The 25,579-nt window shown below is 43.4% G+C and overlaps 1 protein-coding gene across 1 annotated transcript in view; it reads left to right on the top strand.

Annotated features, from left to right (window-relative positions):
* The window catches only part of LOC135914833 (salivary peroxidase/catechol oxidase-like), a 155,712-nt gene that overhangs the window by 4,805 nt on the left and 125,328 nt on the right, over nt 1-25,579 (top strand). The gene's annotated exons all lie outside the window — the stretch shown is intronic.

The following is a 25,579-nucleotide window of genomic DNA, read 5'->3' as shown; positions in this document are numbered from 1 at the left end:
TTGTGGCTAGCCCCTGCGCGCAGTTGGAAGCATCACGTTACCGCAACTAGGTGAGCTCAAATGCCAGTGGAGCGAAAAGGCCAGTTATTGGTCATACTGTGGCGAGGACGGGAAGAAAGCATGACGGCGATGACACTGCATCAAGAACTGCCCTTGGCGTGAAAGAAATTGTGGGTACAGCAATCCCAGCTGTAGTGGCCAACGTAATATTTATGCCACGATGAGTTTTGATGCCCCCAAAATTGTGATGCAAGTACAAGAAACTGAACGCGTAGCCTATAGTAGTAATTTCGATGCGTTAGAGGAGGCTTTTATTGTGGGCTTTAGCAATCGAATCGATAGACAAATATTAATTAATTATACCGAGAATGTTTTCTCACGACACATATCATTATCTTTTTGTTCAAGTGTTGTGCTCCCAATCGCGACGAAATAAAGGTGCAATATGTGTCGTAATTGTCCTTGAAGTGGGACTGCGTTTCATCATTGCATGTTTAACTGCTTCGAGCATTCAAAGCAATCGGAATAGCAGAGTTGTTATAGTTACCGAAATATCTGTTCGTGTGTTTTGTCTACTTTGCGCTGCCTGTTTTTGAAAAAAAAATATTGAGAAAGAAAAAGATTACAACCACCAGAACGCGGCGCGTAGTTAGAATGTTGACACATACGAGTTGACTTGCTGGAAAAGTTCGTAGTTCAAAATTGTTTGGTTTTGCGGAGATCGAACCTGGCAGCGTCATCAATGCAGGCAACTCGCTTTTGAAACGCGGCTAACCAGGACACTGGAAGATTGCAGGCCGAAATCGTATTATTCGACAACTCTAAGCGCAGGAACAGTGCGTTTTTCTGTAATGCAGAGAATAATCTTTCACTCACGTGCTAGACCAATGCATTGCGTGTTCGGCTTCCACCCTGAAAAGGAATGAGAGAAGAACATTAACGCTTTCACTGATGTCCATGGTTTTGAAATTACAATTTCCCATGCTATGACTGATTTAATATGTTTATATATTAGATTTTCTATAAAGTACCTCGCAGCTTGGCTCTGCAGAGTTTCTTGATTGGCGAGCTGGCACATCGACATTTGAACAGCAAAAATACGGGAAAATGACGCACACTCAAGGCAAAACATGAACAGTCCTCGTTAAACTAAGCCGGCTTCAGTACAGAGAGGAAAACGCAGCATAAGTGTTAGAACAGACAGTTTTTGAATAGGGGACGCAAGGCGATGCTGAACTTGTTTACATCCGCTAATCGAATATTCTCTACTGTAGAAGGGTTGCACATAAGAAAACTGGGACCTAAGAAAGTTGTCGGTGTGCTTTCCTTGCCGTTGAACTATCTTCACAGCACTACAAAGAAAAGTTTGTTTAGTGTAAGTAAAGGAGGGAACGAAAAGGGGCTACGCAAACGCCATAATGGTGAAACAATAAATAAAAATGCTTTCATACTTTCTGGAAATCCCAGCATAGTGCAGGATGTAGAAATGATAGCTAGGGTAAAGTGCACTGACGATAGGTTAGTTAGGGCTTGGATTCACCTCAATTTGAAGAAAGAAACAGTAAAATTGGTCAAGAAGATATAGGTAAATCCAAAGGCAGTAAGGGTAAAAGCAGACAAATTCAGGCTGGTGCTTGCATAAAAAATGCCGTTTCAGAACAGAGGGATGAAAATGGCATAGAGGTAATGAATGAAACCGCAACTGCTGTGCCTTCAGAGGCAGCAGTTGAAGTGGGAGGCAAGGCACCGAGGTAACCAGTAGGCAAGCTATTCATAAGATAAAGGACCTAATGAAGAAACGACAAAGAATAAAAGTCTCCAAATCACGAGATACGATAGAATTCGAGGAGCTCACAAAGCTGATCAACAAGGTGACAATAGGTAATATTCGAAATTATAACGTGAGAAAGACTGAAGAAGCCGTAAGAAATGGACGCAGTCTGAAATCCGTGGGAAGGAAACTTGGCATAAGACAGACCAAGATGAATGCACTGAAAGATAAGCAGGCTAATCTCATCAGCAATTTCGAAGGTATAGTAAAAACAGCAGAATAATCCTGTGCTCACCTGGCCAACCCAGAGGACACAGGATAACTCCATTTGAAACAGTAATGAACAGGATACAGAAACTCCTCCTATAACTAGCAATGAGGTCAGAAGAGCCTTGCACGACATGAAACGGGGAATAGCTCCAGGAGATGAAATACCAGTAGTCAAATGATATTGCACAACAAAAAACGACACGGACGTAAGAGAAGACGATACACCAAGCACAATATCATTTGATTACTGCAGCCTCTACGTCCAGTCATGATGGCCAGGAAGTCGAAAGCTTCTATGAAGACGAGGAATCGGTGATGGGTAAAGTCAAAACAAAATACGCTATACTGATGGGCGAATTCAATGCCACGGCAGGCAAGAAGCAAGGTGGAGAGAAGACAGTCGGGGGATATGGCAAAGGTTGTAGGAAAAGCAGGGGAGAGTTATTAGTGGAGTTTGCAGAACAAAATAATTTGCAGATTATGAATACCTTCTTCCGTAAGCGGGACAACCGATGGTGGACATTGAGGAGCCAGAATGGCGAGACTAGATATGAAATATCCCTCATACTCTACGCATACCCTGGCATCATACGTGATGTTGACGTGCTCAACAATGCGCGCTGCAGTGAAAATAGGATGGTAAGAAATCGAATTAGCCTAGACTTGAGGAGGGAACGGAGGAAACTTATACATAAGAAGCCGATCAATGAGTCAGCGGTAAGAAGGAAAATAGAGGAATTCCGGATCAAACTACAGACCACGTATTAGGCTTTGACTCAGGAAGAGTACCTTAGTGTTCAAGCAATCAACGACAATCTTAGGGGCATTATTAGTGAATGTGGAACAGAAATCGGTGGAAACTTCGTTAGACAGGATACCAGTAAGCTATCGCAGGAGGCGCAAGATCTGATTAAGAAATGCCGATGTATGAAAGCATCTAACCCCACTGCTAGAATAGAACTGGCAGAACTTTCCAAGTTAATCAACAAGCATAAGACAGCTGATACAGGGAAGTATAATATAGATATGAACATGCTCTCAGGAACGGAGGAAGCCTAAAGCAGTCAGGAAGAAACTAGGCATAGGCAAGAATCACATGTATGCCTTAAGAGACAAAGCCAGCAATATCATTACTAATATGGACAAGATAGTTCCAGCGGCTGAGGAATTTAGAGATTTGTACAGTACCAGTGGCACCCATGACGATAATGGAAGACGGATGGGTCCAGAGGATTTTGACATCCCACAAGTAAGGCCGAAAGAAGTAAAGAAAGCCTTGGGAGCTATGCAAAGGGCTAAGGCAGCTGGCGAGGATCTGGTAACAGCAAATTTGTTGAAGGATGGTGGGCAGATTCTTCTAGACAAACTGGCCACCCCGTATACGCAATGCCTCCTGACCTCGAGCATACCGGAATCTTGGAAGAAAGCCAACATAATTTTAATGCATGAGAAATGGGACGCCAAAGACTTTAAATATTGTAGACCGATCAGCTTACTATCCGTTGCCTTCAAAGTATTAACTAGGCAGTCTGAAATCGAATCAGGAACACCTTAGACTTCTGTCAACCAAAGGATCAGGCAGAATTTCGTAACGGCTACACAACAATAGACCATATTAACACTATCAATCAGGTTATAGAGGAATGTGTGGAATATAACCAACCCTTATATATAGATTTCATTGATTACGAGAAAGCGTTTGATTCAGTCGAAACCTCAGTAGTCACACAGGCATTACGGAATCAGGGTGTAGACGAGCCACATACTGAAAGATATGTATAGCGGCTCCTCAGCCAGCGTACTCCTCCATAAAGAAAGCAACAAAATCCCAATAAAGAAGGGCGTTAGGCTGGGAGATACGATGTCTCCGATGCTATTCCCAGCGTGTGTACACGAGGTATTCAGAGACACGGATTAGGAAGAATTGATGATGAGTGTTAATGGAGAATACCTTAGTAACTTGCAATTCGCTAATTATATTGCCTTGCTGAGTAATTCAGAGAACCAATTGCAATGCATGCTCACTGACCTGTTGAGGCAAAGCAGAAGGGTGGGTCTAAATATTAACCTGCAGAAAACTTAGGTAATGTTTAACAGTCTCGGACGATAACAGCAGCTTACTATAGGTAACTAGACACTGGAAATGGCAAGGGAATACATCTACATCAGGCAGGTAGTGACTGCGGATCCTGATCAGGAGACTGAAATAATCAGAAGAATAAAAATGGGCTGGAGTGCGTTTGGCAGGAATTCTCGGATCATGAACAGCAGGTTGTTATTATCCCTCAAACGAAAAGTGTATATTAGCTGTGTCTCACCAGTACTCGCCAATAGGGCAGAAACCTGGATGCTTATGAAAAGAGTTCTTCTCAAATTAGGGACGACGCAACGAGCTGTGGAAAGAAGAATGATGGGTGTAACGTTAAGGAATAAAAAAAGAGCAAATTGGCAATAACAAAAATTGGCATGGGCAGGACATGTAATGAGGAGAGAAGCTAACCGATGGTCATTAGGGGTTACGGACTGGATTCCAAGAGAAGAGAAGCGTAGCAGGGGGCGGCAGAAAGTTAGGTGGCCGGATGAGATTAAGAAGTTTGCAGGGACATGGCCACAATCAGCACATGACCGGGGTAGTTGGAGATGTATGGGAGAGGCTTTTGTCCTGCAGCGGGCGTAGCCAGGCTGATGACGTGGATGATGACCTATAAAGAAATGGTTTAGACAAGCCGACACAATCTCTCCAATGCTCTTCCCTGCGTGCTTGGAAGAAATATTCTAGCTACTATGCTGGGAAGGCTTAGGAGTAAGGATCGACGGCGAATAACTCCGCATCCTTTGCTTTACCGCTGACGTTGTTCTATTCAGCAACACTGCAGACAAGTTACAACAAACGACTGAGGACCTTAACAGAGAGGGTGTATGAGCAACAGATTAATATGCAGAAGACAAAGATAATGATGAATAACCGGGCAAGGGAAAAAGAGTTCAGGATTGCGAGGCAGCCTCTAAAATCTTAGAAGGAGTGAGTTTACCTACGTGAAATAATCACAGGGACCTCAGATAATGAGAAGAAAATTCAAAGAAGAATAAGAATGGGTTGAATCACATACGCGAGACATTGTCAGCTCCTGACTGGAAGCTTACCATTATCATTGAAAAGGAAGGTGTAGAATAAGTGCATTTTACCGATGCTGAAAATGGGGCAGAGAATTGGAGACTGACAAAGAAGCTTGAGAACAAGTTAAGGACCACACAAACAGTGATGGAACGAAGAATGCTAGACATAACCTTGAGAAACCGAAAGAGAGCGATTTGGATCACAGGGCGAACGGGTATAGCTGATATTCTAATTGACATTACGATAAAAAAATCGCGCGGGGCAGGTCATGTAATCCACTGGTTAGATAACCGTTATACCATAAGGGTTACAGAATGGGTACGAAGAGAAGGAAATCGGAGTAGAGGGCGGAGAAGAATACAAGTGGGTGCGATGAAATTAGTAAATTCGCAGGTGCTAGTTGGAATCGGTAGGCGTAGGACAAGGATTATTGGAGAGTTCAGGGAGAGGTGTTTGTCCTGCAGTGGACATGAAATAGGCTAATTATGATGATGATGATGATGATGAAGAAGAAGTAAGAACGCTATCTTCCACTAGTGTATCTTTCCTTTAGAGTAGTGATTTATACAAATTAGCGACAAAGCGTGGCATGCTTGTTTAAGGACGGCTTAAAACACAAATTTTGCAATGGTGCGCAATCCAGCCATAACGTGCGTTTTCAAAACTATGTGCGTGTTGCCTGTGAGGGTCATTGGTGCGGCTACGCGTCTGACCTATCTACTGCTTTCCACACAATAGCGGTATCATGTACATGTTTTTTACTGACATTGTCGACGAACTCCGCTTTGTCTTTCTCATTGCACACATTTTTCTATTACCATGGCTCCCAAAATGGCAAAAATTACCAAGCATACAAGGTGAAGAAAGACAACTTTAGGTTGAGATAACTCAGCTACCTTCTTCAGGCTGCAGAAAGCGCTATGCATAGAAAATATAATTGCTACGTCTTATCTACATCATTCTCATTTATATTTTATGTATATAAAATCTCAGATGTAGAATCTTGTGTAAAATAAGTTATATGTTCATAAGATGACAATATGCTTATAATTAAAATATGTAACTACTGCTTGCCTGAGTGGGGCTGCGCAGAACATTCTCGGCAACGCATTCTTGTAAGAAGTGACGCTCAAACTGATGTTAGAATATGCATCTCATAACCTTCTACAGACACCCTCTAATGCCCATATTCAAAATTTGCGCCCGAATTCGAAGCGACCACTTCACCTAAAAACCTGAGATGCCGTTTTGAATGTAGAAAATGGAATTTCATGATACATCTTCTTATGACACCCACGAGAAGGCGCACAAGCTTGAACTGCCGTTTAGTGTCATCTTCTCAAAACTGCGTACGTAGTGGAAGTTAATTTACTCCTATTTGCCGGAAAATTCGCACCATAAGTAACTGAAGATCCGTTTGCCATCAGAAGTTCGAAAATTGTTTCAGGTTTCCTAATATCATGCCGAGAAGGAAAGCCTGTGCGCTTTTTCTGCTGACGTTAAAGATCTATATAATTTTATCCCGCTCTACCTTTTCCACTCAGCTTTAGAGAAACGCATTCAAGAGCATGACAGGCAGTGCTTATTTTCCAGGCAATAACGGAACTTATGTGAGCAGTTTGCGGCATATTTTGTCGCTTTACGCAAAATCAATGTTCTTTTATGGCATATTTCACCTTAAATTTAGAAGGATGAAATTCGCACCGGTTCACGGATTGCCCCGCAATTAAGCTAATATTTTATCGCAAAGGCCAACTAACACTTCCTGTTCGCTTGGCCACCTAGATTGTTTCAAATGTTTTTAGATGCGTTGGCCATTACCTAGTTGCAATTAATAATAACTCCAACAAGGTACAGCCATGTGGTCTTAATATCATGCATTTCTTCAGACTCATTCTTTGACCTTTTGTTAACTCATAAGTTACCCGCAGACGACGTGAATAGGGTTTCAGATATAACCTTAATTCTTTCATTCTCACAAAACTTGCTGGCACTATCTGGCACGTGGCAGCAAATCTCTTCTCCCGTTTCACTCTGGGCAATCCAAGCTCATTAACAGAGGGGCGGAAAACAGGTGCTTCCGCAACGCACTTGAAACTTCTTCCGCACACAAGATTGCTACTAGCCTAGAAGACAAGCCTAAGAGGTGGTCGGATGCCAGTTATCCTATGCATCTTCAAACAGCAGTTGGAGACCCAGTCTTGGGTATAGCATTCAGCAGAAATCTCTGCACAGCCCTAGTATTACAAGGAGAAGAAAAACATAACAGTTATTCCTTATATACATAAGGTTCCCTGCAGTGTGCAGATAGCTGAGTGATCCAAATCTCAGATGGCTTCATTTTGTGCCTTCTAAATTTGGAAACCTTTCCAATTTTAGGAGCATTGGCATTATAGAAATGTGTAATAAGAAACAGAACGAGAATTTGCTGGCTGCACCTGTAATGTCGTGTATATGATATTGCTATCATGCGCGAAGCCGTCAGTGGGTCGCTCCACGAACGACCATCTAACAGCACATGCAAGCGATGTTATAAATACATGTGATGGCTGTTTGGCGTGTCATTGTAAGACCAGTCGTTGTAAGCCGTAATTTATTACACATATAGAATTGTAAATAAGGACCGTAACAAGATGACACATAATACTGTTGAAGCCATTGGTTAAAGCCGACATGATTGTGGGACTTGGACCAGACTGCGGGAGCACCCGTCATGTGTTTTGAGAGGTAAGAATATAGTGTTTATAGATGGTGATGCAAGCATGCATGTCACATGCCGTCCGCGAATTTTCTAAATCTCAGTTTTCAGGAATGAAATGCTATAACGTGAATCTACACCAAACTTTCTATTCTAACTTTGCAATTAGCGCTCCACGATTGGCCATAACGTTCTCGCACCACCCTCCACTTCGCCTGTCTGTCACGCGGAGTCACGAAAGCCGCGAGAACGTCTCATGCGATATTATGTATGCGCACTGAATATGCATGTTTAGATCAAATGAGAAAATAATTATTTCTTACTCGCTACCTTTCTCGCTGTTTGCCCTCTGCTATTCGTCAAACATTTTCTGGCTGCGCCCACTTCACCTCTCTTTCATGCGACGTCGCAAAGCTACGAAAACTCGTCAAAGTGACTTGTACGCGTCAAAGGCGCATTAATATGGCGAACAAAACTGAATTTTTTTCTGAATATTCAGAGACAGCCCCATTCCGCAAGGAACAGAAGGAAAGAACAGAAGAACGATGTTCGCCGGTCTCAGGCATCGCTACTCGATACTGCCAGTTAGCATGGATTTCTTTCCGTAACATAAACATTTTTTGTGGCAGCAAAATGTTATCGAGCCCCTTCGGCGCGTGTACTACATCGCTCTGCCAACTGTTCCTTGCTGAGGATCTGTGTTAGCTGCATTTTTCACCTTCAGTTATGCGCCGCCACCATTTTCGACCAGCTACCGCCAGATAACTAAGGGGAAGTGGGCCAATCGCAGACCCCGTCACCACCATCTTTCTCCAGTTATCAATCTTCACCGCGCTGGCTTGGCCCCATCGAAGCCCACACCACATGAGCATGCTCCTCGTATATCGTCAGCCTATTAAACAGGAAGAACCGCTGCGTATAGAGAACTTTATTCGTTTTGAAAGCGAACAAAAGTGACCTATGAACGAGGAGAGCGTTTCATTGGGCTGTTCAGAAAACTATGTGGTTCACGGCCCGATGCTAGTCGGCAGTTACGTAAATTTGACATCAGGAACTTGGAATAAAAACACATTGGAATTGTTTTACGTTATAGGGCCCCTATAGAAGCTGCAGCGAAATAAATCGCAAATGTGCCGTGCGTAAGGACAACGTCTCAATGCGTATAAAACAACGTGGGGTCTGACACAGCTCGCATGATCTCTAAGATAATTCTTCATCTTGGAATATTAGCTCATCTTCCACTTTGACACGCGGTTACGCCAGCACTTAGCTACCATCCTTGCAGAGAATATTAACTATCGCCGCTATATCAGCGCCGACAGTCACAGAGAAAATGGCGCCACGCATTTGCAATGCCAGACTGTTTGTCTTCAGCTGCCTGCATTCATCAAAACTGCATACCCGCCGTGGTTTTTCAGTGGCTATGGTGTTGGGCTAGTGAGCACGAGGTCGCATGAGCGAATCGCGGACACGGTGGCCGCATTTCAATGGGGCCAAAATGCGAGAACACCCGTGTACTCAGAATTAGGTGAACGTTACAGATCCCCAGGTGATCGAAATTTCCGGAGAATATTGTATGTCCTGCCTCATTATCTGGGAGTGGTTTTGGCACGTAAAACACCATAATTTATTTTTATCATTGAAACTGCAGTGTAGAAATTGTAGTTTTTATGCTACGCCACCGCTATAAACAAATTGCTTCGTGTAGGACGGTGGAGCTACATTTTGCTACGCCAAGTAGAAAAAATTGGCGCCTTCCTGAACTAGCTACATGCGTGTAGCCACTGTAGGTAAAAAGAATTGCCCTAACATTTATTTTATTATTTATTATGCAGTACGTTGTTGTTTACAAAGTCACGAAGCCCATTGAAGCCAGAAGGATGAAGTTTAGGTAAATCCATGCACTTTCCATAATTCCCAGCCTGGCTGAACCGCCCTCACTGCAGCTTCCGTAAACACTACTGCCAGAGCTCTCTCTAGCATTTTAGCAATTATTGTATGAAGCTCCATGCTTTTTGCATTGCATTTGTTCGGTTAAAACGTAGCCTACCCACTTCTCTCACGTATTTTAATGACTTGAGCAGAACCCTTGCTTCTTCCTGTGGTCGGGTGTTACTGCAAGCGCTTCCAATGTTTTCTGGCTAAGTGCAGCTGCTTCTTTCATAGATTAAGGTGTCGATGTGTTGTTTGAATCCATATCAGGGTTTTAAGTGCAAAAACCACGATCTGGTTATGAGGCTCTCAATAATTGGGGGACTCTGGATTGACTCCACCCAAATCTAAGTACACGCGTGTTTTCGCATTTCACCCCCATCCAAATGCGCGACATTGTGCGTTGCAGCGCAACATCAAAGCCACTAAGCAGCCACAATTGGTGCACACTGCTGCAATCCCATTGCATCACGAAGGACGCCGATCGAAATATTTGCTCGTATAAGCGGCAGCAAATATTGGAAGCGCTTCTGATAAGGCTGCAGCGCCGCATTCAGAAGAAATGAATTTTGCGCGTGTCACCAACAGGCACGAGAGAAGGCAGTAGGCTACGCACTAACCAAAGAAATTCGATATGCGATGGACGCGCGAGCCATGACAGAGCAGAGTAGGTGGAACAGGCCACTACCAGTTGACCGTTTATTAGACGAGCAGCGTACGTCGTTAAGAAAAACAACATGACATGCTGGCAGATATGATTGGACGCGCATGCGTTCCGCCGCTGAAGTGCAGAAGGCGCACCGATGCCATTTGGCACGCGCTTCCGTGGGCCCTAAACTTTTTCTCACAAATGTAATAAGGTACGCATGGCAGCGAAGCTCCCGTAGGTGAAATGGCGGCTTGCGGAGGCACGGCAGCGCCATCTACATTTCACGGGGCGGACTTCTCGGTGAAAAATGTCTACATTTTCCGTTCAAGGCTTGTGCGCAATGTCTGCGCTAGCTCACATCACACCGCATTTACTACGTGCACAGAGCACACACTAGTACAAATGACGCCTAATTAAGCGAGTATATCTAACACGTCTGACCCATCTGTATTTAAAGCTTTCATTCCATAATGGCGGGCATTACACCGATGAGCCTTGACAGTTTTGCATGAATTCGGAGCAATGGATTCACTCACATTTTTAACTCAGAATTACATTCATGTGCCCTTACCGCCAACAAACATCTGTTATTTCGGTGTCCAATTAATATCTTCTGGATATTGCCATAATTTACAAAAACCGCACTTTCATCTTCACTAACATAACTTGCATCCCACCAGGGTGGTCATTCTGTGGGACTCCACCTAGTGGACTGTCCATTTCGGCCGCGGCTGATTGGATGCAGCTGTACGAGAGAGGAGTAGACGAGTGGCCCTAGCCAATCAGCATCGGCCGAAATGGACAGTCCACTAGGTGGACTATTAGAGAATGCCGCGCCTGTAGTGTTTCTCCTTTACGGAAGACATAACTGAAACATAATATTTAGTGAAAAAGCAGTGCAAGAAATAACTCTACATATCAAATCTTATAACCTTAATGAATAAAATTTATTGATTGGAAAGACAGAGAGGTCGACCTGAGCTAGTGCGCTCTAGTCTGCTACTCTGCACTGGGGAAGAAGGAAGGGGAGTGAAAGCATTGGGATGGATGATGATGATGAGAGAAGTGGTGAGTGCTTATGTATACATGAGACAGTTGCCTCGCTAGAGCCGCTCGTCGAGCTTGGTGTCCTGCAGGAACTTCAACAATACTTTTGTTGCACGCACTGAAATTGCAGTGTCGGGCCATGGGCCGAGGATAGCTTCCTCCGACCTTAGTTGTCTGCCAACGCTGGCTAGGAAACTGTCTAACGTCCTTCGCTCCAGCATATATGCTGGGCAGTCGCACAGTACGTGTTGCAGTGTTTCGGGCATCTGGCAGTGTACACAATCGGGGTTGTTCGATTGGCCGATGAGGTGTGCGTAGCGACGGGTGAAAGCAACGCCGAGCCGAATCCTGTGTAGCAATGATGTTTTGCTCCGTGTAAGCTTCGGGGGCAAACAGAATTTACCGTCTGGGTCAATCGTATGTAGACGTCTGTGAATATTATCAGAGTGGGCTCTGTAAGCCTTTGTAAGGTCCTGCATGAGTGCCCTGATCATGGAGTTGGTGTCAGGTCGCGTGTAGGCAATCCGTACTTCATCAGAGGAAGAGGTGGCCGATCTTGCCTCACTGTCAGCGAGTTCATTACCAAAGACACCACAATGGCTAGGCATCCATTGAAAGGTAATCACGTGGCCACTTAACTCGGCACTGTGACAAAGTTCGACGATTTCCAGCACGAGCAGATAGTATGGTCCTTTCTTTAAAAAGTATTTTAGTGCCTGTAGCGCTGATTTGGCATCGCACAATATCGTCCATTTATGGGGTGTCTGAGTTCTCATAAAACGGACAGCCTCTCGTATTCCCGCAAGTTCTGCAGCCGTAGATGTCGATTTGTGGTCTAATCGAAATCGTTGAGTAATTCCAAGTTGTGGGATGACAAATGCGGCCGTTGTGGCAGATGGCGTGACCGAACCATCGGTATATACTTGTACAGTCCCACTATATGATGTAAATATATGGGACAGGGTGAGCTGCTTCAAGCCAATGGAGGAAACGTGAGATTTCTTCCTAATTCCGGGTATCTGAAGCCTCACTAGTGGTCTTGGCAATGTCCATGGAGGTGTCACGGGGATGTCGGTGGCCTGGAATCTTGCAGGTACAATGCTTGCGTGACATGCAATAGCTTTAGAAAAAGCACAGTCAAGGTTGGTGCTTGGAAGTGTTGACAGTGGATGGTGTGAGTGTCTGGTTAGCAGGCGAAGATAGGTTCGCACAGGTTCACAAGACCTGTATATGTCGATAGGACAAGCCCGTGCTTCCGCTATTGTGCCCTTAGTTGACGTGCAGCGTGGCAAGCCAAGACATATTCGTAGTGCTTGTGCCTGAAGGCTCTCCAGCGTGCGTATACAAGAGGACCCCATGTTAGATAGCACAGGCATGCTGTAGCGTATGTAGCCCACAAAAAGTGCCTGGTACACTTGAAGCAAACTTCGCTCAGAGGGGCCCCATCTCAGTCCTGATATTACACGAAGAACGTGTATGAAGTTGGACAGTTTAGCCCTAAGCGCAGTAACATGTTTGGTCCAAGAAAGGCTGCGGTCTATTATCACGCCAAGATATCTCTGGTGGGTGACTAAAGGCAGCGCTGTTCCGTCGACAACGATTGGATAATGTGACATTGATTTGCGCGTGAATGCCAGGACTGCACACTTAGTTGCTGAGAGTTGCAGGCCTCTACGGCGCAAGTACTTCGCCGTTATGGTAGCCGCACGTTGGAGTCTTGCATGCACTTGTGGACGTGTGACCCCAGATGACCAAATACACATATCATCCGCGTACGTACTGATACGCACTGTTTCAGGTAGCTCGTCTGCAAGGCCCACCAGTATGATATTGAACAATATTGGGCTAAGGACACCACCCTGCGGAACACCCCTGCGAACGTCATGTCTATCAGTCTCGCCATCCGAAGTGGAAATGAAAATGGTGCGGCCACTGAGGTAACTCTGCAGCCATGCATACATCCGGCCACCAACACCAATATCCTCAAGCGCCTGAAGAATCGAATGGTGGAAGACGTTGTCGTAGGCACTTTTGATGTCCAGAAATATTGCGCATACCAGACGACGGCGTCTCTTTTCCTGTTGAACAGAAGATACTAAGTCCTTAATAATAACCTTAATAACCTTAACTATGTACCTAACTAAGTTAGTTAATAACCTTAATACTATGTACGAGTATACTGTCATTGCGTTTTATGGCTACGCATAAGGGAGTTTTGACGACACTAAAGTGTTAAGTACGGTAATACAATCTCTGCATGAATCAGCTCGCATTGCCACGAGAAACCTTGAGAAAGCCTGCACAGTGTCATTAAAAAATTTAATTATGAAGTTTTACATACAGATAAATAATAAAGATAATACAGATAAATAAATAAACAGCATTACGCAAGCTTTTTTTCCTTAGACGATGTTTACGCCTTGCACCGAAACACACCAGACTACTAGCCTATACAACTTTTGTTCGCCCCGTCTTAGAATACGCTAACATCATCTGGTTTCCACACACATCAACTAACATATCAAAACTAGAAAAGGTGCAAAGAAAAGCTGTGAGGTTCATTTTTAACAAATACAGTCCCTATGACTCCCCTACAAGCCTCTTAGCTGATGCAGGTCTTAAAACACTATCTGTTAGGGCCAGACACGCCCGCTTAAAATTCATCTACCAACTAATGCACGACAGTTATAAGATAGACCGAACTAAGTACGTTACTTTGTCTACATCACGCCTGTCGCGAAAAAATCACCCATTTACACTAAACCAGTACAGTATTCGCAATGACACGTTCAAGTTTTCACTTTTCCCACGTGCGATCAGAGAATGGAATCTCCTCCACTCAGACATAGTTTCCTCTCCGTCGCTTTCATCGTTCATCAACCTACTGGAGACATCAAACAGAGAAGACGCCACTTAACACACCCACATATCTTAATCTTAACCCACATATCTGTAATACTTATTTCTGTGCGTGGAATTTATGCATTTCAAACCCCAAACTCGCCGCTTCTGCGCGGTTGTCTGCAGTGTTGGCTGTATAAGTTCTGATCTTACAAGTGTCATTCATTCGTTATTTTTTATATGAATTCTAGTAATACAATATTGTTATATTGTCATACTAACTACATTGTTATATTGTTATGGCCATATTGTTATACCAGCCAAAAGTATTGTACTAATGGTGATTTCTGCAGTAGTTAAGGAAGCGTTTTTCCTTTTTTTTCTTTTATGTACCATGTAACATGACCTGTTTGTTTCTTTCTGTGAAATTGAGCCCACCTGCTTTGGTCTCAACTGAGACTGGCAGTATTACAAATAAATAAATAAATACCAGAACCACTTTCTGATTATGAGGCACGCCGTAGTGGAGGACTCCGGAAATTTCTACCACCTGGGGTTCTTTAACGTGCACCTAAATCTAAGTACACGGGTGTTTTCGCATTTCGCCCCCATCAAAATGCAGCTGCCATGACCGGGATTCGATACGGCGACCTCGTGCTCAGCAGCCTAACACCATAGCCACTGAGCAACCACGGCAGGTTTTACACGTGCTTGCGCTTCGAAATAATTCACGTATCCACCTCGTTTGGTTTCCAGGGCAAAGTGCGTCCCTGCGTCCCTCTTAGCATAAAAGAATATTGCGTTTTGCAGGCAACGTAAACCTTACGCGCACCGCAACATCTGCTGTTCAACCTCAAGGATATAAAACCGTAAAATGCCACCTACTCCCCAAAAACGTGCAACAAAGGTGAACGCGGGAGCCACAGACATTTCTTTACTTTCGAATAGCATATTCTAAGTGTAAGACTAATATATTTTCGGGCTACAATAGTGCAACTTCTAACCAACAAATGAGGCGAATTTTCGCTATGCGAAATTCCAGTGTTCCAAATTCAAGTCTTAATTTGAACTGAACTATGACCTTACAGGCACAACAACAGGAGTGTGACAATTGTTATTATATCATATTTCAAGACCACACAAGTATCGTAGCACACCCTGGTGTACATTAACCCTTTCAGGCGCCACTTGCAATTATGCATAGAAAAAAATCTTGTTATATATAAACATTCTTTTTGGGACCTAAGAAACACAAAACCATCGAATTCTTGAAAGTTATCATGAAACTTTATTATTTGCAACATCGTACACAATTGTGTACACAGCGCCTCGGTGGTCACAAAATTCACTTGTGGAATGCGAGGAAGCAATTTCTCTCTTTCGTCAGGCACAGTTGCACGGCGCATTTCATGCAGAATATCCGGGTGCCTCGTGTGCACTTCTCCAGCTTGCACCTAATTCGCACCTTCTTGTAGCGGGATTCGGACCAATGGTCGAAGGAGTCGTAGTGTGCGTCGGTGCAAGGAAGCGATATTCTTGCTTTCTTGCCCTATCTTTGGTTGTGGTGCTTGGATCTCTGCAAGAGAAGGCCTTCCACGCTTTTTCTCGGGTAGTACCGACTTAATTAATGCTTCGGCAGCTTGCAAGCAAGCGAAAATTCATCAAATATAGGAGTTTAGCTCCAGGCAGCGTTTGATTGTCACGGTGGTAGTCCAGCCAAGAATTGCAGATACCCAGGTTCACAAAAGGAAAAAACACTCTGTGTCCACTTCTTCTGCTTGCGTTTCCCCTGCAGCAACATCTTCCTCTTCTGTGAGGTTGGTGAACGCAGCTGCAACGCAGGCGTCGGTCGCTTCGCACGTGGCTTCTTCGTCACTTTCCCCAACGTCTGAAACATTTGTCAGCAATGAGCTCCAAAAGCCTTTCAGCTGTCTTTTGGGTTTTCTTATACTTGTTTGCATTGTAGAAAGAACGACGAATGGCCAAAAAACCTGGAAAGAAAATCAAAGCAACTCTCAGCGTTCTTCATTTCTACAGCGACCACGGCGCTTTGTACACAATCGTGTACACATGCGCGTGCGAGCGTTAGCATTTGGTCATTTCCTCAGAAAGGATAAAATTATCACTCCTCGGTACTTCATATGATGCACAAGCGCGTCTAATTTTTTTTCGCTTGCCACAATAAAAAAAGCGGCTCTAAAAAAATAAGAACTTGACTCACCGCTCTTTGCTGCTCCGGCATCCGCCATTTCTTCTTTTGATATGAACATCTGCACCGAAATGCGACAGATGGTGCCCAAAATGCACATGGTTGTCAGTTTAAAGTTTGGAAATGTGCTAAAGCCAACCTAATAGAACATTGCGCACCCTAAACGCTAAAAAAACACAAGAAGTACAATGTACACAATTGTGTACAAGGCGCCTTAAAGGGTTAAGAATATGGTTCCGAAGAAACTCCAAATGTTATATAGCAAATGCAAAAAGGCAAGATTATAAATGTTTGATTATGGGTAACATCTGAAAAAGAAACACTACCATACAGCCATGCACCGCGCTTCCAAGTCAATATTTTACGGAAAGCGGGAGGGAGAGAAAAAGCACCTTTTCATGCTGTAATTGAGCAAGAATAATTAAGAACGGATGTCGAAATTACACGTCTATACATGTTCACGCAAGTAGTAGAAACAATGTTGCATACATGTGAGCTAATACAAAAATCTTAGAAAATATTCCATACGAATATTTTAAACATACTAACTAATGTGTAGCAATGTGAAATAGTAAGATCATTACAGTTCAATTGTGCCACTTGTATGAACACACACACCACCACAAATATTAAGTATCACCTTAAATAAAGCATAGCTCACTAGTTAGCGTTTGTAGGTTTTTAAATTAAATGTTAACATTGCAAATAGAAAATCAAGGTTACTGAGTCTCATCATGCTGTTATATACATTTCTATTGCTGGCACCACAAGTATTCACTCTCAAAGTCTACTTTAAAGCACGCTTATCTTGTTAAACAGGCTATCGTCTAAGCATGATAAAGCTTTTCGCTGTGTTTTACTGAGATAATATATCAGGATTACAGAAGGCCATGTGACACTAACAGGACTCCTATAGCATCTGCAGATGCTATGTTCGTTTGTATGCGGACAGTATGGGAGTTCAAGGTTGCTCTCTTCTTTTTTTTTTGTCACGGGCACGACGCCATAATGAAAAAAAAAATAACTTTCAGGCACCGTGCTGCCTGGCAGCACGCATTTATTGCTACAGCTGCACCAGGAATGACGCAAATAGATATAAATGTTGAAGGTTCGCGTACCATATGTCTAAATACAAATTCATATAAATTTTAGGCTATCCTAACGCAGACGATCTCAGCCCAGTAGAGAGCACAGTCATGTCTGTTTGCGGTTAGTATGTCAGTTGTTAATTCCCCGATCTCCAGTGGGGCCTACAAGAACACAAAAGTAATCTTAAAATGTTATATTTACTTGTTTAGGTCGCACTGCAAACAGCTATCAATATGTAATGAAATAGGCATAAATTAACCACAAAAAGATCAAATATTGCCACTGAACATATAGTTAAACACGCGAAATATAAGTATGTTCTATCAAGCAACTTTCGGTAACAATAAAAATTGAGGGTTAAATATTTAAAATATATTAATCCATTCAAACTAATAATGCTAATCAATTCCCAAGTCTGTTCCTAATCCGCTCTAGTACAAACAAACAACACCGCAAGACTGTCACAGTTTAAGTGTCAAAACACAATATAAAGTGATTACAAACTGAATTACTGCAATTATTATTCTTTAATAAGGATAGTTTACAATTCATTTGTAAACATGTGACTATATCACAACAAAACATCAGTTCCTTGCATGAGGTCTAATGCTGTGCGTACGCACAGAAATGCAGCATATACTCGAGCTATAAGAATAACCAACACGGCGACACATAGAGATTTAAAAAAAAACTATGTTTATGAAGCGAACAAGTAGTGCGCTTGAATAAAACTGAGTAGCGTAAGCATGAGCATGAATTGACGGCAAAATATAAGACACACAAACACACACACCAGCAAATAAGTAATTGAACGACAAGCATTGCTTACCTGGGTCACATTTTTTGCTGTTTTCGGTATTCGTTACAGCAATCATAACATAAGCGACGCTCACCACTCTCGCGTATACACTCTTAGCACGGTAACGTTTATTAAAGGAGTATATTCTCTGAAATTTGTGCACCTTTAATCTATAAGTTAAACATTAACCTTTACAAATTTAACTTCTATTAAAGGTAAGCAGGCGTGCACCTAAACTAGAGATTACAACACTTTGAGCTCTAGTATAGGCATACAGTATTGAGTGCCTTTGCCGAAATATAGAGGTTACTTGCTACAGTATACCGGTTGAACCATTAAAATGTTTACACAAAGCGGCTTGCTGGAGCTCCCAGATGGACACCGCGTTGCGCATGCTCCGTATAGCCAGTGTCGCCTAGCAACTGGGACGCCGCTCTTCTTTCGTTCGGGCTGCTTTCTGCTTGCGCCTCTTCCTTTTTACGCGTTTCTTTCTGCGGCCGTATTAGGCAGCCTACAACCATGCGCGGAGAAACGTGCGCCCTCGCGGAGGACGCCCCTCGATAAGTCTTTGCGGAGGCTGTCTTTAAACGCTCTTGCGCTTCGAAATAGTTCACGTGTCCCCCTAGTGCGCTTTCCAGGGCAAACTGTGTCACTGTGTCCCTCTCAGCCTAAGAAAAACAAAGAAACATTGCGTTCTGCGGGCAACTTAGACCTTACGCGTACCACAACCTCTCCTGTTCGACCTCCAGGATATGAAGACAAAATAATGCCACCTACTCCTCAAAAAGGCGCAACAAAGGTGAGCACGGGAGCCACAGAAATTCCTTTACTTTCGAATAGTATATTGTAAGTGACTGACTCATATTTTTGGGGGTTACAATTGTACAGCTGCTAAGCAATAAATGAGGCAAATTTTCGCTTTGCCAACGTCAAGTGTTCCCACCTTTGGTTCGCGATGTTGCATTATTTCTCCTCCTGCACATACATTTGGGTTCGCTCAGTGGATTGCTCCTAAGGTATCGTTTAGCATGCGAAAGCGAAAAGAAAAACGAATTTCAGCTGACTGATTTTCTTCTTTTATTTTGGCATGCCGAATGATACCTCTAGAAAAATCCACACAGTAAACGTAAATGCATGCGCCGGAGGAGAAAAACAGCAACAGCACGGGTCAAAGGTCTGAACACTTGACGTTGTTCATGCGCAAAGCAAAAATATCCTTCATTTATTGCTTAAAAGTAATACAATTGTGTCCAAAAAGAGCATGCGTCTGCCACTGGCTATGCCGTCGTAAGTAAAGATCTGTTCTCACGCGCTTATTTTTATTGTGCTTTTTGTGGGGCATAGAGCACTTTTTTACTAGATATGATTGCAGTCGAAGAGGGGATGCTACTGCTTGTGTAGTTCTAAGTTGCCAGCAAAACGCACTTTTTCTTTTTTTGCTTAAGCTGAGAGACACAGGGACACTCTATGCTTTGCAACCTATACGAGGTCGTCAGGTGAACTATTTCTAAGCACAAGCGCGTTAAGAGACAGTGTCCAAAAAGGACTGGCCGAGTGGCGTCCTCCGAGAGGGCGCAGATTTCTCTGCGACGCTTGTAGTCTCCTTAATCTGGTCGCGGAAAGAATCGTGCAAGAAATAAGAAGCACAAGTAAAGACAAGCGGGAAAGAAGGGAATGACGCACCTATGTTGTTTGGTGAGAGCTAGCTGGCTGCACCATGCGCGGATTTGGCCTTTCTGGTACAAAACCCAAGAGGTGGCGCGTTCCCGTAGCTAAGCCGCACCCCGCTTGGCGGACCATATAAATAGCGGGGCCCAAATAATATTATCTCCAAAAAAAGAAACCCCGTAACAAAAGGTCACTTCCATTTAAATCACTTAAATCGTCGTATATCAACCAGCAAAGGGCTGCTGCTAGTATCCTTTCAGATTTCTGACGAAATGAAACTCCCCGTGAGATAGTCTATAGCTGAACATTTGAGCAAATATGTAACGGTAATGTTTCCAACAATACAGTTCAAAACACAATATGAAGGCCTGAGAAAAAGGCACAATTAACTTGTATAAATATTTCGAGTATAAACCGACAGTTCCACAACTATAGTATAGAGTTGCTTAGAATGAAACATTTTCATTTGAAAATACAACATAGTATACACCACAAATACAGCAGGCCTTGCTGGCACGTGACTAGATTTGAAACTTCAAAAGAATAGTATCACTTGCATAATATTACAGGAAATCACTTGCATCATATCACGGTGTTTGAGCCATGCATTTCATGATTAAACCCGTGTTAACTGTCTATGTAAAAGTTTGTACTGCAGTCAGGAAGCAAGAAAACAAGGCAAAGGTTAAGTATATGTGATTCCAGGTACTAAATCATGAATTAGACACTTGCGTTAAGATCCACCTGGGACACTACCGAAAAAAAAAACTTTACGCATCATGTGCAGCTTTAGAGCAGGACAATATAGACGCTCCCAATGCAATGTAGCAAACGCAAAAAAATATACAGAGTTTCGGCTATGGTGACACCTAAATAAGAAGACGGGGCCATAAGGCCATGCATGCTTCGAAGCCAATATAAATGTAAATTGGCATCAAGACTAAAAACTAGTCTTTCAGCCTACGTCTCAACAAAGATAACATTAAAAACTAATTTTGAAATTAAAGCTCTATATATATCCATGTACGCACTGGAGGAAGCAATTTCTCTGTGCATGTGAGCAATAAGTGTCTCTCAAAAGTAGTAACATTTGCATCATAACACACTGTGAGCTATACATGACATCAGTGAAATGCTGTTCACTGTCTGTATAACTTTTCACTGCGGTTATCAAAGAAGAAAACCAGTAAATTTGAACTGCACCATGATGTTACAGGCACAACAACCGGAATGGGACAATTCTTATATCCCCTTTGAAAACCACAAAAGAATTGTTGCACGCCCTGGTGTACATTAAGAATATGGTTACAAAGACACTCCAAATGCAATATAGCAAATGCAAAAATGCAACATTATAAATGCGTAATTATGGGTAACATATAAAAAAGAAACCCTACCAGAGAGCCATGTACAGCGTTTCCAAGTCAATATTAGAGGGAAACTGGGAGGGAGACAAAAAAGCAGCCTTTTATGCTGTAATTGAGCAAGAATAACATTAAGAACGAATCTTGAATTTACACGTCTATACATGTTCATGCACGTAGTACAAGCAATGCTTGCATACATGCAAGCTAGTACTAAAATCTTAGCAAATATACCAGACAAATATTTCAAGCATGCTGACTAAAGTGTAGCAATGTAAAATAGTAAGATCATCACACTTCAATTGTGGCACTTGTATGATACAACACAGACGCCACCACAAATATCAAGTATCGCCTAAATAAAGTATAGCTCACTAGTTAACATCTGTAGGTATTTAAAGCAATATGCTCACATTGCAAATTGAAAGTCAAGCCTACTGAGTTTGATCACGTTGTTATATACATTTCTATTGCTGGCACCACAAGTATTCACTCTCAAAGTCTAGTTTAAAGCCCACTTATCTTGTTAAAGAGGCTATCTTCTAGGCATGACAGAAGCTTTTCGCTGTGTTTTACTGCAATAATGTATCAGGATCACTGAAGGCCATGTGACACTAACAGGACACCTATGGCATCTGTAGATGCTATGTTCCTTTGTAAACTGATAGTTTGGGAGCTCAAGGTTGCTCTCTTTTTTGTCTTCATGGCCATGAAGCAATAATGGAAAAAACCTTCGAGCACAGCGCTCCGTGGCAGAACACACTTATTGCTACAGCAGCACCAGGAATGATGCAAACTGACATAAATGTTGAAGGTTCGTGTGCAATATGTCTAAATAGATATACGTTGAAGTTTTACGCTATCATAAGGAAGACGATCTCAGCCCTGTTGAGGGCACAATCATGTCTGTTTGCGGCCGGTATGTCAGCTGTCAATTCCCCGATCTCCAGTGGAGCCTACAAGAACAGAATAGTAATCGTAAAGTCTTATATTGTTTAAGTGGCACTGCACAAAGCTATCCAAATGTAATGAAAGAGGCGTAAACTAACCACAAACAGACGAAATATTACGACAGAACATATAATTAAACACGCAAAACTTAAGTATGTTCTATCAAGGACATTTCGGTAACAATAACAATTCAAGGTTGCAGATTTTAAAAAAAATATTAATCAATTCAAACTAATCATGCAAATTAATTTCCAAGTCAGTTCGTACTCTTCTTCAGTACAAAAAACAACACCGGCAGAATGTGACAGTTTAACCGTAAGAACGCGATACAGAGTGATTACGAAATGAACTACTGCAATTACTATTCTTTAATTAAGGATAGCTTACAATTCATTTGTAAATATATGACCATATAAGCACAAAACACCAGTTCTATGCGTGAGGTCTAATGCTGTGCGTACGCACGAAAGTGCAACACATACTCGAGCTTTAATAATAACCAACACGGTGACTCATAGAGATTTAAAAAAGTGTTTATGAAGCGAGAGAGCAGTGCGCTTCAATAAAACCCAGTAGCGTAAGCATGGATATGAACTGACTGTGAAATATACGACACACACACACACCAGCAAATAAATAATTGAACAAGAAGCATTGCTTGCCTGGGTCACATTTATTGCTGTCTTCAGTATTCGTTGCAGCAATCACAACATAAGCGATGCTCACCACTCTCGCGTAAGCGAAGAACCTTTACCATATTCCATCGGCAATGCGGCTCATTGCAGCGCCCAGTGCCAGGCAGCGCGCCAATATGTCGCTGTTCCACGGCGGCAGTGCGTCTTTTCAGCGGCTCGCGCACCTTTAGGAGTCTTTTTGGTAACTGTACCACGCGTCACGAGCGACTCAGAGACATAACATGATTTCCAAGCGCACACCACGAAATCGGAGAGCGTTTCAACGTGGTTAAAGCGATGAAACAAAGCGCCACACGACCGTTACAAAAATTGGAGGACGCTTAAGCTTCGCCTTCAAGAGTGGGACGCGACAGCGTTCCCGTCGACCCGCCAAGGGGTATATGACAATGCGCTACGGCACAGCGATCACTTACGATGCGCCCCGCATCGGACTTGGCGCCCACCTATCACGCGGTGAGCGTCGAGCAACGCAGCGTTCGGCGCGGTAACGAAACGTGCGCCTGAGCGAACGGAACGAACCAAAGAACTCGGTGTCTCGGAGGGGAAACGATCTACGCCAGCGAAACGTCGTGATCGGCACAGGCAGAGAGATAGATAGTAATCTAAACCGGGAGCACGGCGAAGCGTCGTCAGGGGAGAGGGAGTCCCGCGACGCGCCTGGCAGCGGTCCCAATGCGCGCGCGGCGCGCCTCCTGTCGGGGCAGCGCCGTACATTGAGAGGAGGGGGTCTTCTGTGTTTGCCGCAAGATGGCTCTGCGTGTGCGGAAAGCGCAGAAGAAATGCAGCGGAAACGCACTTCGCAACTCGTGTAATTGTGACTTCTGTACGTTACATGTTCATAATTACCGATATACACCACAGTATAACTTTCCACGGCTCGTTTCGAAGGCAACACCGCATTCACTAGAGGCGCGTTTGCACCGCTTGGAAGCATCGAACTCGTGGCTCAGTGGTAGCGTCTCCGTCTCACACTCCGGAGACCCTGGTTCGATTCCCACCGGGCCAATCTTGGAAGTTGCTTTTTATTTATGAAGCGCCTGCCTGATTTATCGCTCACGGTTAACGCCGCAAACGCCGACACCCGACGCCGACGACACCGGCTTTTCTGCGACACGAGCTCCTTAACGCTATCGCGTTAAAAAGACCGCATCGGCGATACTCTTCCCCGCATGCTTCGTGAGAGCTACACAATGCAGAGGAGATATGACTGGGCCCGCGTTTGGCTGAAGCTGAAGCGCGTTTGATTATGCCGACCATCTACATGGCGCAAATGAAAAGAATAATCAAGTTACAGTTCCGGCAAAGTGTCACATAACATTATATCAAGATTCTAATATGCTATAGTTTAAATATGTTGCTGTTCGTTTGTATTAGTATAATTTTTCTCTTCTCATTTGGCCGGCCGCCATTGTGGCCTCATACAGTGAGTGCGCGTTAATCTCTCTATACGAGACCTTACTGGAGCGGCTGTCGCCCACGGTCATGTGAATACAGCGTCGTCATTATCGCCTGTTAGCGAGCGAGCAAAAGCGGTGCGTTTCTGGCGGTCTCTATTAGCCCCGAGAACGAACACGAGCGGCGCTGCGAGCGCCGCTCGCGTGACGTCAGGGCAATGACTCGCGCCTGTCGTCTGCTACAGTTCGGGCGTTGTCCGGGCGCTTTCTGCGGTGTTTTCGTTTGTTCGCCCTCGTTCTCTCTGCATGTATACTTATGGTGGTCGTCTCAAATATATTTTTATGACGTCTTCCTTTGCGAACATTTATTCAAAGAGCTAATTTCTTAGACAACAATGCAGCTCTCGAAGGCAACGCTACAGTGCCAGCCGAAGCGACGCAGACCAGCCCATTGCGGGTTTTTCATACGCAGATAGACAATCGCAAAAGCATAGCCTATAGTAATCCAGTTATGATACCATATCTGCCGCGGTGCAACAAGTATGTCACAAAGCTGGCTATATATGACTTCTACAGCAGTTACGTTGATTTTATTCCGCTAAAACAGGTTTGCTCACGACGAGTAGTTCATGGTATAATATCGAATTTTTGCATTTCCTCACAGAAGCGCTCGGCAGTAGCACGGTGACTTAACTAATACTGGAGCTTAGATTCTACACGCCTCACTTGCTTCTTTAACTGCTTGTCAACATAAGCGGTTCTTCACGTGTTTATTTTTTTTAAGCGGCGGAAATTTGAAGTAAAGTTAATGAAGGCTTACAGCTACTTACAGAGTACGAATAGGAATGTACCAATATATATTCCCTTTTCCGTGCTACACGTTCAACTCACCTCTTTAGAGCGCGTTTGTTAATGATTAATAATGCATGTTATGTTCCTCTTTTTTTGTCTATGTTACCAAGTGTATATCATTTATTTATTTCAATGCCGCAGTGTGTTTTGCATTGTTATCGTGGAAATATTTCACTGTGCTTTCATATATTGTAAAACTGCAATGTTTTATGGCCACTATACAAATGTAATT

Source organism: Dermacentor albipictus, unplaced genomic scaffold, assembly GCF_038994185.2.
Source record: "Dermacentor albipictus isolate Rhodes 1998 colony unplaced genomic scaffold, USDA_Dalb.pri_finalv2 scaffold_25, whole genome shotgun sequence".
Classification (NCBI taxonomy): Eukaryota; Metazoa; Arthropoda; class Arachnida; order Ixodida; family Ixodidae; genus Dermacentor; species Dermacentor albipictus.
This window is presented reverse-complemented; position numbering and strand designations above follow the sequence as displayed.